Raw genomic sequence first — 13,033 nt, forward strand, 5'->3', positions numbered from 1 at the left:
TGAGATCCGAGAGTGCTCAGCACCTCGAGGGAGAAATTCCAGACCTTGCAGCAACTGAACCTCCACACAGCATGTCTGTGGTCATTTTCTATAGCCCTTTGTCCAAATTAGAGTACACAATACATTTGTTTATCATCTTTTTAATCACAAACACAAAAGCTAAAATATTTATTTTCCTGGCTGTTATAAAAGTGCACCTCTATCTGCAACAAAGAATTATGTAAATTATGAGGATGATAGAGGGGTTTTTTTCCTCTGTAGCTCTGTGAAATTTAGCTTTCATTCACATGGGTGTGGGTTTTTTTAAATGAAACAGTATTTCAGTAATGGCTTCAGTGGGATTTTTTAATTCTTTTGCTCTATTTAGAGGTTTTTTTTAAACCCATTTCAATTCCAGTGAAAATGTCTCTGATCTGATAAAGGAGATGAAGTCACTGCATAGGCTTACTATTTTATTTCCATAAGGTTTGAAAGTTTCGTTCCCTGCAGTGTTTTGGAGCCCAGGAGTATTCATCTGTTTTGTAAAAGGAAAGTTCTATGGAGCAACATTTGGTCACTGTTGTCTGAATTTCATTATTCTGTTCTCCAGACTAGCAGAGGGGAAAAGTGCAAGTTAGCTGGGTCACAGTCTGAAATGTGAGAGCAGTCAACTTTTTCTGAAGTTTATGGGAATGAAAGGAAATTTAATACTGTTCAAAAGAGAGATTTAAAGTTGCATCATGTGAAAACAATTGGCGAAGTTTAATCCTGAGGTCTTGGGTTATTTGGTAACTTACATGACCATTTGTCAGCCTGCAAAAGATGAAGTTGGCTTTGCCCCTGCTAACAGTTGGCCTCTGTTTTGGAGTGGTATTGCAATGCCAAAGGAACAAATACGAGTTATATTGGGTTTATGGACCACTACTAGTTCTATTCTTTATCCTTTCAGCTCATGACATGTCAGCTTGTCTCCTCTGGGTTGCCAGTGCAGATCTCCCACTGATCTCAGCAACACGTGCTGACAAGCCTTTCATGTAGAAGGGACTACAGAGCCTGACAACTTCTTAGACTTTTAAAATGCTGAATATATATCCATAATTTAACCTTTACCTCTCAGACCGCTTCAGGACACATATGTTTCATTGTACGTGGAATAAAAGCGATGGGACCCTGGGATGTAACTGAATACTTAGTATTTTGTAATGTTTCTAGTGTATCATTTATGCTAAAGGATGTTGATTAAAACATTCTTTACATTAGTTTCTATGGAGTAAATTAAACTGAAAATCTACAGAGCTTTAAATGCATAACAACTAGAGATGTTTTCCAGAGTGTTCCATTACAAATTCCATCAAATAACCCTTAGCAAAATACCTTACTGTTAAAAAATTCTCTTAAAAGGTAGCCTGCACCTCCCCATGTCATCTCCTTCTCCTACCCCTGATCTATCCTCTCCAGTTCTGGCACCCGCATCAGCACCTTCTGTGTTTGGCCATCGCTCAAGGTCTCTCTACAGAGATTTAAAATAATGTTAATCATTATTAAAGGTGGGGAAGGGAACAATGTCAAAATACAGATAGCTTGGTTTTGAAGGCCATTTCATATGCTTTTAAATACTGTTTTGAGGGAGTTGAGTGCCGCAAGAAGACTAACTTTTAAGATCTTTGAGGTTTGCATAGGTACCAGGTATCACTGACCCATGCAGCTGGCAGGAGGGCTGGAGCTTGGGGAATAAGACCACATACATAGCACAAACATCCTTGCTTCTACTTCTGGGTTAAATATTCCCAGTTGCCCAGTGGTGCCCGAGTGCCCTGGTGCGTCCACCCTGGGGTCTTCAGAACACGAGTTCTGAGCTGGGCGAGTACTGAGCTGCTCCCGTCAGGCCACTGCACACTCACCTGGGCTCCACAGCAGAGCACATGGGTTTGTGCACAGGGTTGTGGTGTGTAGCTGCCATGGAACTGGACAAGACATGGTTTAATCCATCCAACTCAGGTTTGCAATGACTGATGAGCTGCTTCCCCTTTGTTTCTTAGTGTGATTCATTTATAAGTTGCTTATACTGGCTCTGAAAACAGGGGGTTATGTCCTTTTTTTCTCCAGTCAGTGCTTCATGGCTTCAGCGTTCCTTGCAACAGATGATCACTGCAGTGATCACTGCTGTGAAGTGCATGAATGAGGCAATCCTGTGTGCTATTGCTACTACAAACACTGCAGTTGCTATGTTCTTTGCAGATGTTCTTTACTTTAACACAGCTGTACATATTACAACATCTTTTAGTAGGACAAACCTACACAACTGAGGCTACGTGGCCAAAACCCCAGCCACTCTCAGGCAGCCCTGAAGGAGCCACCACAGCCAAGGAGAGCCAGGGAAGCAACTGTCTCGCCCTTCTCCCATGGGCACTTTCCGGGGACATTACAAAAACTGCATTGTCTGCCTTTTCTTCATGCTCACCTGATCATACAGTAACTCCTCAGACACCCGTGTTGGAGTTCCACAAAGGGATTTTTAGTCAATGCTGAAAGCATGGACCAGAGGAAGGATTGCAGATGTTGGTTTGCTTAAATATCTTGAAGTCTTGTGGTCCCACACAGTACTACAAAAGATAAAAGAAATCTAGAGGGGGAAAAAATATTATGTACGGAGAAGATGGCAAACTGGAAATGGTGAAGGAGACTGAAGAGGAGGAGAAGCTGGAAACAAAGGAAGGAAAAAAGATAGGAGGAGAAAGTCCAAAAGTTAAGATGAAAGAAAGATCCAGTATGAAAGCACAATTTTGCAGGAATTAGTGCATAGTGAGAGGAATCTGTAGCACTTCCCTGGATCTAAAAAAAATTCCTATGAAACACCCACAGGCTATATGCTGTTTAGCATCAACTTACTTGGAAATGGCAGAAAAAATCAGTCGTTTGTTATTTATATATGAGCTGAGGTATATTCTGTACCTTCTTCCTACCACACAGGACGTTTAACATACATGCACGGGGGCATTCAGCTACTTAGTGGGTTTTCAAGGCCTGTATATAAAATTGAAAAATGCAGCTCAGCTGCTTTTTATAAGGCATCTACAATAATCAGTTCAAAGTAGAACATACAGTAGCTGCTTAAAGATTGACTTTGATTCCCTCTATGACAGAGACCTTACCAGTACAGCCTGGGTATTTGAAACCACTAATGTCTAGTTTAGGTTTTGTTGCTGTTTAATTTGCATGGATCAATTCCATTTCTTCTTTTTTTTTTTTTTTCTGTGAAAGCAGAAAAATAAAATGTCTTACCTTGCTAGTGCTGCCGTAAATGTTATCAACAGTAAATGCTTGAAATGTTGCCAGAAGCTCTGCTGTCCCACCTGCTACTGCGAGCGAGATACTAATTAAGAGCCCTGTATATGTAGCACATTTTCACTTGCAATTTTGTTTTGCAATAAAGTAAAAAATAAATGGCTTTAATTTACACTAAACATTTTTCTCAATCAAAATAAAATGTACAAAAATTAGGAAGCTTATCCTGAAAATACAGAAGCAAGAAAGATTAGCTTTTTTAAAATATCTCCCTGATTTTCTCAACGCAAAACAATGTGCCGAAGCAAACAAGTATGTGCAGCATCACAAATCACGATCCATCTTCACTGGGGTGGACTCACGGAGGAGAGCAGCCCCAGCTCTGCACGCCCCACCAGCCCCCAGTGCAAGTCCTGGCCCTGCCTCAGCCCTGGCTCACGAAGCCAGCACCACGGCTCTGCGGCGTGCATGCGCGGCTCTGCGGGTCAGTGTCTTCGTCACTCTCACCACATACAGATTTTAATAGTGTGCACACACACAAAAGCCTAAAATGCCAGTAACTTGCATCCAACAGCACATTCCTATTAACAGAGGGAGTTACAAATTAGCCGGGTGTGCTGCTGAAACACAGACACAGCTTCATGCCCTGTAGATTCCCTTTACTTCCACCGGGGCAGCTCTGGCCACATTCTGCCATATTTCTTGCTGTGTTGTGATTCTATTGACTAATATCAGAATCCCAGAATGTATTTTTAAGCAAGATACAAACAGCACAAGTAATGATACCTGGCAGCTTTGTGTCCTTTATCCTTTAATGCATGCACCTCCAAAATCTCCCACCACCCATCCAGCATCCGTTGTGACTCCAATATACCGAGTTCCCCACCTCCCCTCTCCCTCCTCGCCCCGAAGGTGCTGCTGTGGCTGGTGCTGAGCTGCAGTGCCTGCACACACACAAACACCGGCCAAGGGCAGAGCAGGCAGAGGCTGAGGTCACACCACAACTTCTCCCTGAGGAAAATAAGCAGAAGGAGTAAACAAACAAAAAAACACAAAAAACCCGAAGCTTTCCAGCAGATCCTTCTGCAGCTGACTGCTGACGTTGCTCTGGGGCTAAAGAGCATCCCTTTTCACGGGTGCAAGTACCAGCTCCTGAGTTTGGAGGGCTCATGGGATCATGGAAAATAAACAGGACATTAACAACAGTGAGAAGGGACAGGATGAGCCAGACCTCCTTTGCCATGAGCCAGACCTCTGAGAGCTCTGCCCCGCCTGCTAAGCGAGGAGGGGGCGAACAGAGCCAGTTCCGGGCTCGCTGCAGCACCGCAAGAAGCACCAGTACCTCACGCCTTTCTTTTGAACAACTAATGATGAAACAAATAGTTCCACTGGCACAAGAGACGACGGTACTGGGTTTCCTATGGGTGTGTGGTTTAGGCATGCAGTCCCGTGTGGATTCACTGATGTCGAGGAAGGGCTGAACCCCCAGAGCCACTGTTCTTCGGTGAAGGTCTCACCAGGGCTGCTCACTCTGCCATTCTGCTGCAAAGTGCCATTAAACCGACAGGATTTTAACATCTTTGCGAACTCACATCTATATCCAATTTGAAATATGTCAACAGGTTTTCCGGTGTCACCTAGAAGAGACAAGCAAAGGTGAGGTGATCGCATGGGACTCTAAGAAATCAGGCTAAAAAATTCACAAGAGCGCTGTGCAGGCAGGCGTGATACCTATGCATTGCCCATTAAGAAGTTAAAACTTGGGAAAGTAAGTTCCCTTTGACTGCAGGAAGTCTGAGGGAATCTCTGATAACTGAGTTTTAGCTTGAACACTGAAAACCAGAGTGTTTTGAGAACGTTTAACAGAATGTTTTTAATTTTTAATAAGCTAGTTGGTTAAATAACACAGGCTGAGGGTGGCCATCCTGCGTTAGGAAATCTGTCCTTAAGGTATCCAAACTTCCTGACTTCTCTACTTTCCTTGTAACCTAACGTTTCAGCTTCCACAAAAGCAACAATTTTATCAACAGGACACTTAAAGCTAAGAACCGGTAAGCACGGGGTACACTCTGACCTTCTGAACTCGGTAGGAGCTCGTGTGCTCCTGAAAAAGGCAGTCAGGACCTAACTGGGCCACATCCATCTTAGCATTCTAATAAATTCTAATTTAGCTATTTAAAATAACACCTACATACTAATTAACTTCCTCAGCCTAAGCTGCATATAACCAATGCTTTCATTTTGCTTTGTAGGCAGCTACGCTTCACCCTGAAACATGCAGGCATCTAGAACGGGACAGGACTGTCATTTAAATGTGGGGTTTTATTCTGTCATCCAAGTGGTCGGACTCTCAAACAGTTCAAAATTCTTACAAAGGGAGAAACACCTCTGAACTGTTGCTGAGCCAAATTAAACCCCAGCATTGTTTAAAAATCACATTCTTTCATTCTGTGCCATGGATTGTAAGAGCTGAGCATCTGATTACTGCCCTCATAAAACTTCTCCTTTGAGGCTGACTATAATTACAGAGTATTTTAACGCTTTTATCTTTGGGCAGGGTAGATTTGTAGTCTGTCTCCTGTTTCATCCAGTTGTGCATGGTCAGAAGGGAAAAATACAGAAAACTTTCTCCTTCCTTTCATTCTGGAGGAGTGTGTAGCATTAGCACAGCCAAAACCAGACCACAGCGGTACATTCAGTTCAGGGAGGGAGCAACATCAGTGACCTGAGCAGGGAAATGCTTACAGGCATGCTTGCCTTGGAACTCAGTAAAGCCTCTCTCCCTAAGGATCCTCGCAGGCAGGTGACCCCAAAGGAGAAGGCAAAGCCCCACGTGCTGCTCCCCCTTGTCAGTGCTTCCAACTTCTGCTGCCTTGATGCCGAACAGCCAGATTAGGCACCTTCCTCCGAGCGAGTCACCCCCCAGCTCGCAGCACCATCCAGGGGTAGACCTGTTTCTCGTTCCCATAGCAGCCATCTCCAGCGTTTTAACCAGCACTTACCAGATTTATTCTGCAAAACTGGATCCTGCCCCACCTTGCTCATGGCTCCTACCAGCAGCCCAAGCCTTGCTGCTGCCAGGAACGACTGCCCAAGTCATCCTTCATGGAAGTGCTGGAGCTGATCATTTCTGAAGGGATCCCAGCCTCGCCATGGGAGGTTAACGGCACTGTGAAGGGACACACATGACTGGGAATTTTGTGCCAGAAACAACACAAGCACTCTGCTTGCGAACTTCCTAAACTCCTCCGCTTCCCTCCAGCTCCCCCTGTTCTCCCAGGAGCAGTGGATAAACACGGAGTCAAATGATTCAAAGCTTTGCATACTCGCTCACTGTGACACAGGACTTTCTTTGCCCACTCACTCCCTCTACAACTTACCTTTTTTTTAACCTTCCTTTCTGCTGTGCATGCAAGGAGGTTCACTGGGACCTGAAAGAGCTGGGGAACAACCCTGTGGATTCTCCGATGCAGGGAGCTGCACACCACGGTGGGAGCCACAGCATATCTGAAAGTCACCCTGAGGCACCTGAACTGGCACCTCAAGGGAGCAGAGCATGGAAGGTTTTTAATAGACACTCCAGAATGGCTTTTGTAAAGGGGGTGAGGGAGCTGAATGGATCCAGAGTTGGTGAAATGCCTTTCCAAGCAATGCCATGGTGTTAAATACAGCCAAACTCCTCTAAAATTTATCCCATCCTGGCTGCTTCTAGGGATGGATAGAAAGCTCAAAATTATGGCAAAATAAATGTGCCACGGGCAGGTTTTCTTCACCAGCCTTTGCCTTGCTGTAGTTTCACTGGTGAAGTGCACAGTGTTGCTGCTCTGTCCAGGAGCCAGTGGGATGCCGGGAGACATTCCCAGCGCCCAGCCCCTGTTGTGCTGAGGTTTGTTTACCAAGATGATGCAAATTATAACCCATACCATCTAAAATGGGAGGATGGGTATTTAATAACGACTTCAGAGGCCATACAAATCCATCCTAACGGATATGGCTTTGGCTCCTATCACACACTGTCACACAAGCCTGGATGAATTTCAAATCTGGACTGTTATGCATCACTAGGATTCCTCATCCTAATTAAAACTTATTTTTTCCCTATAACCAAGCTGCATGTGAGTATAACTGAGTGTTTAGCCACAGAGGAAAATGTGAATTTACAGAATTAAAGTGCAGGTGGGATGCTGTGAGCAGCAGGTTCTGAACTGGCATGTACAGCCATGTCCTATAATGGGGAATAGGGCTGTTATTTTTGTTAATTCTGGCTTGTAATCACAACCTGCAAAAACAAAGTCAGTAAAACCAAAGCCATCACTGTTTTGAAGCTTTTGCCCCTTTCAGTTTCCATATATACCACTACACTCCGCCCAACCTCCACCCCAGCGCCAGCTCTTGATCCTGTCTTTTTCTTGCCATGCTTCCCTGACCCTGGTCCTTCACCCACACTCCTTGGGCCCAGCCTAGCCCTGCTCCCAGTTTCTGGGGTCTTCCCAGAACCTTCCAGAGCCTCCCAGAGCTGGGGAGTGCGAGGAAATACTAAGGGAAGGGAAGCTCTTCTGAAGGTGGGAAAAGTGCAGAGACACCAGGACATGCTGGCGGCCCCATGTGCCTGGACAGCGTAAGGTAATGTTGAGAGGAAAATAGAGAACTGGTTTATTTGATTTGATAATTGGTTTATTGCATTTGCAGCCACTTTCCCCACTTGAGCCTGGGCATAGCTGTCAGTGCTGTGATAGAAACGTGCTGAATAACACATGCTCTTCACTGCAAAGCTGAGGGAACAGATTCTTTCCAATGGTAACTGGAAATCTTGCCCAAAACTCTACACACTGAAGATCTGGGGATTAGACTTTGGATTTATCACATGGAAATACCCCGCAAAACCCAGCACTATGCAGCATCTTCCTGAATTGCTCTAGCCAGTCTCAAAGTGACCTTTGGTTTACCAGGCTGGGTTTCAGCATATGCTCGGGAGACGATGCTTATGGAACAGCTTGGCAGCCTGTGGCCTCGCTAAGGACTTCAAAGATGCGGTAATTTTGAGTTGTGAACGAACACCTGGATTATAGATGAAATCACGCCAGAGTGAGGTGTAGCAAGACCCTGGGTCCACTGGAGACGGATGCCCCGAGGCTCTTTAGCATTGCTACCATCTACAGAGAAACAGTCCACCTTCCACAGGTGGAGCAGTAGGATCTGAACAGGATTTCAGAGCTTTTCTGCCTCTGGCACAAGGGTTCAGCCCCTGGTGCAGGTGCTCACTGACACCAGCTAGGAAAACCATCACCCTGGGCGCTGGGAGTCACCCCGGCTGCTGCTGCTGCTCAATAACCTGGCTTCTGGCAATGGCTCCTCTGCAAGACCCACCAGACTGGGACAAGAAATCACCGAGTGGCAGTTTGGTGGCTGGGCTGATCTCCACTTTGTACGGCTGTGGTTATTTTTGTCGGTGAGCTCTTGTGATGTATTTTCATTTGTGCAGTGGAAATTGCATGCAGAAATGAAATATTACATTACGTAAACTTGGGGTAAAGATTAAAACACATACAACTAGCGAGACATCTGGATCTAATTGGGCTCTTCCGGGACAGGAGTCTTATAGCTTTAGCCTGAAGAGAAGCAAAGGAAGAGCAGCCGTAATTTTTCATGCAAATATCCATCTGCGTAGAGGGGCTGAGTCTTTGCAAACACCTCCATTGCCACGTCTTTGGCAAACGCGGCCCATTAAGTGCTGTACGGGCCGACCGTGCTTCCCTGTTGTTGCACAGAGTCACTGACTTGGAAGGAATCCACTACAATACAGCCCAGGGGTAAAAGTGAATTTCCTGAGAAAATTACGACTAACTGAACCTTGGTGTGTAGAACGGAAGTCTCCCGTGCTCAGAGCTGTACCAGTTATCCTTAACCACCAGCCACTTTTCCTTCATTTGCTGTATATTCAGAGACCTGCTGGCACACAGGCAGCTGCTGAGAGCTACGTCCCTGCTCAGTGACCCAGCAAGCGAATCCACACGGGCTTCCCCAGGAGCAGTCTTTTGCTTGTGACTACCTCCCTCTCCTATGCAAGGCTCCAAATCCCATGAGATGAACAGGCAAGGGCTGCAGAGGCACAAATTGTTTGTCGTGGGGGAAGGGTATCGACAGGGGGGAACAGTTCAGGCCCTACTTCGCAGCACTTCCAGGTACAGCAGAAAGGAACAGCTGGAGAAACTGTAACTGTAAGCTATGAGAGCACAGGAAGCTTCGCAACTCATCCTGAAGATGCTGAAACAAGTAGGGAGTGCCAAGAGAGGAGAGCTGCACCCCACGATAGAGCTGTTAGCACCATCATGGGCAAGAGAGCAGTTTTTAGGACACAATTTAACTGAAAAGTGCTCATGGTTCCATTAGAAAGACCTCAGGGCTGACCTTTTTTAAAAAGAGGCCAACCATAAACTACAAGGTCACTTGTTCATGCAGTGCTCAAAAGGCAAATAAGAGCAGCCAAATTGTTTTTCCCCACTAATCCCAGCTTTCTGGTTTAGTGCTTTGCAGCCAACGGTGAGGAAAGCCTCCCAGACCCCACTCTGCCAAGCAAAGTGCCGGCACAGGACCACGGCACAGAAAACACGGCTCTCCCAGACGGAGGCACAAGCTTTCCCTGGGTCAGCAGCTGCCACACCACCGGGCAATGATGCTGCGCACACCCGCGCTCACACCCACACCGACAGCTGAGCAGCCGTTTGCAGAATGCACGCAGCAGCTTGGCACAGCCTGCCTGCGGGCAGCAGTGTTTCCTACCTCGGCTTTTAGCCTTTGTTATAATCTCCTTTTTCCTCTTTACCCTGAGACTGATCTAGATCATTCTATTGAGTAGCTATCAGGGTGCTAACACAATTTACAGAAGTCATTATTTGTGATTCTCGTTGTTTTTCATAATCAAATCAGACTGAAGCTCTATAGTGCAAATGTAAATTCTTTTGTCTCTTGAAAGTATTTTATAGTCACCTATCTACATTGTTTTCAACTTTGTTATTAGCCAACTGAGAGATCAAATGTTTCCGTACCACATACGTCCCTACAGAAGCTGTCAAGTAGATTTAGGCTTGGTCTTTCAAGTGCTCAGAAGAAAGGAGACTCCCCAGATTAATTTGGAAGCTTCCTTGCTGACTGCATCTGCCCTTTCCGGGCCACGTGGCTCATGCTTCCAGACCAATTCATTTGGCCAAAGTCACAGCAGCATCCGTGCTAATGATGCCTGACACACAGTATGGAAATGGAGTCCTTCATTACAGCCCCAAATGCTCCAAACATTGTCTCCACTAAAACACCTACAAACCTCCCCTGCAGATTAAAATGGAAGAGTTGAGCCAGCTCCGTGCTGCAGAGCAGCAGCAAAGAGGAGGTGTTTTTGTCATAGCCCAGCACCAAGTACCATCAGGGAACAAGGGCTTCTACTAGAGAACTGGAATCTCTATTTGCCAGTTAAAATGTTGGGGGAAAATCAGGCAGGTTTCACAGCAGTGATCCGCATGAATAAAAAAAGTGGCAGAGGAATCCCACGCTGCCACGAGCTGGGCCAGGGAAAGGGGATGGAGCAGAGATCTGACAGCAGCAGTGAAAAGCTGCAGGTTTGATCCCATGTCCCTGATGCTTCTCTGCTACAAGTGCCGCTATGGCAGGAGCGGGGCTACAGTGCCCCACAAGGCAGCACAAAAGGGGGACACACGGTTGCTGCCACCCAGAGAAAGGCTATAAGCAAGGATTTACAAGTGAGAGGCTCCAGGTTTCATTGCCAACCTCCAGATCCAGACAGGCATCTTTTTTGACAGAGGAGATCAAAGTCAAACAGAGCACCCGGCTCACACGCGGATATACCTGGATTACGTAATTTCACTTCGATACAAATATAGGCTGGGCCATATTTAACTGCCTTTTGTCAGGTCGGATGTGCAACTCAGGTTTGATTTAGGGGTTTTTCCCCCCTTTCTCCCCTTAACGCACACACCACAGAGTTTATTGGGATTTTTGGATCTCTGTAGTTGTATTTTATTAAGTGACGTGGCACGGCTTGCTCCGAGTAAGGCTTTTGTGCTCCCTGGGAGCGGCCCCCGCCTGCTGCTCTCTGCACCTGTACTTTCCCCCAGGAAGTTTTCCTTTTGCTCGGCAGATTGTAAGGAGGAGGAATCAGTGGCTCCAGCGTGGCCGTGGGGGGGGGGGAAGAGGTGCAGAAGTGAGTCCCATGGGAGCACGGCCAAGCGGGCAGAGCGCTGCACCGGCACACAGCAGTTTTGGTGACGGCTGTTGGCCACTCAGCATTTTCAACACATGGGTTTTGGAGACTGGCCTTCTGCATCTGGTTTTTGTGAAGAGCTCACCACCACGTGCTAGGGTGGAAACTGGTCCGGCTCCACACACATGGGTTGTTTGGACTTGGTTTTTCCTTTTTTGCCCAGAGTGGGAGAAACCCATGTGCCACTGCTGCTGTTTTCCACTGTAAATGGAACTTGTTGTTGCTATGGTTTGTGGCCAAACCCTGAGCACAAGCATTGCTTCCTCAAAGGACACAAGAGTTTATTCACATGATCTCCTGGTATCGTGCGCTGCTGACCTGGATCCATCCAACAGAGGCCATGGCTGGTCCAAAAGCAGAGCACAGGGTGGAGAGGGCTGCGGTGGAAGTGGCACAGCTGCAGCTTTCCCCCAGGACCGCGTGCGTCTCCGTGCATCCCTGGAGTGAGTGGTGCAGGAGCTCTGATGACATCCAGCACCAGGGCTCAGGCAGACCAGCAGCAACAGGCTGTGAGATTTTTTTTATTTTTTTTTTTATATGCCCCACACCAAAGTAGCTCTGCCAGCAAAACTGTTAGCGCAGACTGAGCAGAGAAGTCTGCCTCACATAAGAGACACCTCTCCTCTGTGTGGAAGACTGATAAAGAACCTTCTGTCAGCACATCTACACCTACCTGGTCCTGGTTAGGCTGAGGGAGGGATGTTTCATACTCCTGGAAAACAAAGCTGTTCCCTCAGGGCTGCCCAGGGATCCAGCCTGAACTTCAGCTGCACGGGCAGCGTCTCCACAGCAAGGCCCCGCACTGCTGAGCCCAGCCAGGGCAGAGGGTGAGATGGGGCACAGGTGTCGCAGGGATCTGGGTGACAAAGGCAAGCAAACCTAAAGGGGAAAGTCACCAAAACTCATTCCCACTAATGTGACTACTTTTATTAACATAGCTTAAGCCATAACAGCCTAGAGATGGAGGGAGTAAACCAACATCTTGTGGATTCGCCTGGAGCTGTTTTCCAGGGTCTGCCCCCCATTGCTGGAGGGTGTCACCTCCATGGATGAGGGGCACAAAGTCAGCCACGTGGCACGCATGAGCACATCTAGTCCTCTCCAGGGCAACGCCAGCCAGTCAGGCCAGGAGCAGGAATGCAGCTCCTCCAAGGGGATGGCTTCCAGAAAAAGGGCAGGAAGATGCAGCTGCAGAGACATGCATCTGTTTCCAAAGTGACCCTCTCTGTGCCCCTGGGTAAGGTATTGCACATTAACGCCTGCAAATCTGATTATTCCAAGGATCTTACTATCCATGTTCAACCAAACAAGAGCTCATCAAATTCATTCTTCAAAAGAGAGCCTATCACGATGCAAGAGAATAAAAGAGCACTGAACACTAACTGCAGCCCATATCACTTTAATATCCTGCAACGCTTGCTATTGCTCATTTCTGTGTGGAGGGTTTGTTGTGGGTTTTTTCTTCTACAGAAGGCAAATCGAGATCAATTTACATAA

Source organism: Falco biarmicus, chromosome 11, assembly GCF_023638135.1.
Source record: "Falco biarmicus isolate bFalBia1 chromosome 11, bFalBia1.pri, whole genome shotgun sequence".
NCBI classification, from domain to species: domain Eukaryota; kingdom Metazoa; phylum Chordata; class Aves; order Falconiformes; family Falconidae; genus Falco; species Falco biarmicus.